We start from the raw sequence: 3,943 nt of genomic DNA on the forward strand, positions 1-3,943 counted from the left end.
AGTCCCTGATTAAGGAGACAAACTGAACTAATGCACAAGTCCGCTGTCACACTGGGCCATTGAGAATATGAATCCCTGTCTGCCAGCCCCCGCAACGCATGGAAAGCCAAGCTCTCTCCCAGTACCATTTGCTTGAAGTTTACAGTAAGCAAACCATTCAGGGAACCTAAGCACTCTCTCCACGGTTAATGTAAAATATTAATGTCTCATTTGTTTGACAATTTTGTGGAAATTAAAACTTTTAGGTTAATCATATACTGAACAATTTTAATTAAAGCAGTTATAAAACAATTAATCCACGAGAGCAGGCTTGGAAACTTGCCAGCCTTATTGGTTTACTACATGTAGGCAAAGCTTATTTTTCCCCCCCGTTTGACTTAATGAATGCTAATAAGTGACACAAAATATGCATGCGGCGCTCCTAATATAGTTAGTCCATCTGGTTTCACTTGCTTTTTGTATTTGTCATTCCGCTGTGACAGAGAAAGTGAAAATGAATTCTCTGTGTTAAAAATGAGAACTACCCTGTACCCTGTTTAAATAAGAATAAGTTTTGCAAATCTTTGGCAGTAAAGGTGGCTACCTGGAACTGGTTGGGCTGGTTTTTTGGGGGTTTTTTTTTTGTGGTTGCTACAAGGTTGGCAAAGAGCACAGGGTAGAAATACAATACAGCACCAGATAATGCTGAACACTGTACTGTACAATGCTAAAGAACAACGGTTAGTCAGCTTTTTTCCATCTGTATTTCAGGAGATTTTTTTTTTCCTTGTGTAGATGGTAATATAAAGACAGAGGATAAAATATGATTTTAAGTGCCTGAGACAAATCCTCTACTACTCCAATTTGTTCTGCATTACAACTTGTACTGAATCATTTGGGGATGTATTTGTTTGCCAAAGCAAGCAGAGCTCAAGTTCTTTGTTGAATATTTAATGTATGCCAAAAAAAAAAAAAAATCCCTTTTTTAGTACTAAGACTACAGTTCCATAGCCATGTTCTTTTAAATAATGCTTCGGATGATTCCCGTCACTTGCTACCACTTCACCTTACTGCTTAAACCCCTGTCTGTAAATGCAGGGCACAAATTATTTGTTCAGCTGTAGTTCAAACTAAAGAGACTGCAGTCTGGTCTCGGTCCTCTGTGTAAGTTCAAAAAGGGAAAGACAGGACCTTCTCTAGAGAGTGAAAGCACCCAGTGCATCCTGCACAACCCACGTAGCAATGGGAACATGCATGATTTGTTCCAGCACCTCTGTAAGCAGCCTCTGGTCCATCGTTTTACAGCAGTTCTCCCAACATAACCCAAGTGACAATATTATAATAAAGACCTGTTAGTTGCAATCATTTCAAATTTATTAGAGGAAATCCTGACCAGACTGGGCTTTGGATCAGATCCAAACCATTTCCCTTCCCCAAAACAAAAGAAGTTAAATTTGCATCAGTTTAAACTGCTCTTGGTAAAGCCTTGCTTCATCTCCCTTGCTGAGATGTCCCATATCAGCCTATAAGGTGTGCATCAGGGTTTGGGGGAATGTCTGTTCACCAGAGCGCCCCAGGGGATGACAAGGTCCAGTGGTCCCAAACTCCTCCAAGACTGTTTCAGGCTGGACACAAGGAAAAACTTCTTTACTGTCCGAGCCCCCGAGGCCTGGAATAGACTGCCTCCAGAGGTGGTGCAAGCACCTACTCTGTAAGGAACATTTGGATGCTTATCTTGCTGGGATCCTATGACGCCTGCTGACTTCCTGCCCCTGGGGCGGGGGGCTGGACTTGATGATCTTCCGAGGTCCCTTCCACCCCTAATGCCTATGAAATATGGCCATGCCTTTCTGTAAGAGAGAGCCTAATATCTAGATATACAGCAGGAGGACTGGTGTCCTAAATTCAGTCGCATCTAAATGAAATTAAGGAAAGGAAGACCAGGAGGAAGGGGTTCCTAATGTACTACCCCACCTCCCCCTCCCCCCCAAAAGCCCGTGTTATTGGTCATCTTCAAACAACTGCCCTCTAACTACCAAAAGAGAGTATGGGAAGGGGAAATGTCACTCTTAACACTTTGGAATTGTATAAACATCGCTAAAGTTACTCTTACCTATTGCCATTACCGGTTTAAACCAGTAATCTTTGTTAGCTACACTTGGATCCACCCTGATCTACTGCTTTTGACTCACGTTACTTCTGCTCCAGAAGGACGATCGCAGTTGCTTTCTGCAGGCAAGGTGCTGGTGTCTGCAGCAGGAGCACAATTCACAAGTGCACCTGTGCAGAGTTCACAGCCCAAGCTGACCCCACTGCCCTGCCCCTGACCTTTCCTGCCCTCCGGCACTTCCTCACAGATGCAGTCAAGCGAGCAAGGCCTGGGAATGCTTGTGGTACCGGTCCTAACTTCAGAGCTGATCGGCTTTTTAAAAATCTGGTGGAGCTATCCATTTAAAAGAAACGAAAGGAAAAAAGAAACTTGTCCACAATGCTACTGAAGGAAAAATTAGATCCGTTTAGAGCACAGACAAAAGGCAGAATGGCCGAGACCAATGACAACAGTGAGCAAAAGTTGAAAGATTGTATGAAAATAAAAAAACTCATTCACTATTAGCAAGCACAGTCTGACAGCTCCTGTTCAGGTGTTCAGGTCAACAAAGCAACTCCTGCCTGCAGCACTGGCACGCAGAAATCTTCTACCACCAGTACGGGGGGTCTTTTTGTTTAAATCAGCACTTGCAACCTATTAACTCCACTCCCCCAAGCCCCTCCAGCCAGCTCAAACTCAGCCAGACTCTCAAGTCATTTCAGGTCAATGCCAAGACCTGAGGGCTCCCATCACCCATATTTGACAGAAAATCACAAGATTAGACCTTTCATTATTATCTGGTTCAGACCTAATGGTTCTCATGATGCATTTATGTAGCATCTCTCTTCTGAAAGACATCTTGGGATGCCTCTAGAACACCTGTACCCTCACACTATTATTCGTACTGTAGTAGCCAAAGCCACCAGTTATGTGGGACATAGTACGAACACGCATTTAAGTAAAAAGCCAGACCCTAACATCTTAATCAACCTGCCTAATGTCATGTGAGCTTCTCCCACCCACCATAGAGTGGTATTGAGGCTGATTTCTGTTCCCTTCATCAACAGTCCCACTCTTGTTGTGAAAGAACAGATCTATAGATCCACCATCTCTTCCCCTCCTGCCCTCTAAACCCGAGTGGAACTGAGATCTGCAACAGATGCAGATCTGGATTCCCCATGCAATGATTCCTTAAATCCTCCCCACTCTTCACCCCACCGAGTCGCTACAACCATCTGGAAAATGGATAAGGTTTGCATCCGAATACACCTTTATCTTGCACTGCTTTTTTGCACGTGGCTTCCATGACCTGTCACGCTGCTGCTCTTGGGTACCAAGAAGCAATCCTTGAGAGCAATCAATGTGCCACTTGAAGCCAGTGATTAAGGCTCCCTCTGATGAACTTTTGCTCCTTTGGATTTACCCCTGGCATATTATGAACCAAGCGAGGCATTTTAGAAGATGACCTCTTTCTTGTTTGACAAGAGTTCCCCAACTAGTGACAAGCCAGGGCATGTTACCAGAGCAAACTAGCAATCTTAAAGGGGATCAAGCACCAAAAGGGTGGCCAGTTTAACTCCTTGTCCATGGAACTGAGAACCAGCTAATAAATTCATTATGTTCGCTAAACACCTTCCAACTATATCACTTAGAAAAATACAGATGTGGATCTTTCAGCCTTCTGTAATATTTTGGCAGCACAGCTTTTATTTTCTTAGCACTTTAAACATCCTACAAATCCTGTTTAGGGATGTCAGTAGGAGGTCAAATAGAAGCCTTGAATCTCAGTGGATAACAATCCTTCTGTGAAATCTTTCCAGCAGGGATCAAGTAATTCTTGCATCTTGCCTCCCCCCCCCCCGCCCTCTTTTTTTA

The 3,943-nt window shown here is 43.6% G+C and overlaps 1 protein-coding gene across 10 annotated transcripts in view; it reads right to left on the bottom strand.

Moving 5' to 3' along the window:
- AUTS2 (autism susceptibility candidate 2) overlaps positions 1-3,943 on the bottom strand; it is a 1,406,131-nt gene that overhangs the window by 1,331,339 nt on the left and 70,849 nt on the right. The window lies entirely within an intron of this gene.

This window comes from Gavialis gangeticus, unplaced genomic scaffold, assembly GCF_001723915.1.
Source record: "Gavialis gangeticus isolate Ggan-Ray unplaced genomic scaffold, GavGan_comp1, whole genome shotgun sequence".
Classification (NCBI taxonomy): Eukaryota; Metazoa; Chordata; order Crocodylia; family Gavialidae; genus Gavialis; species Gavialis gangeticus.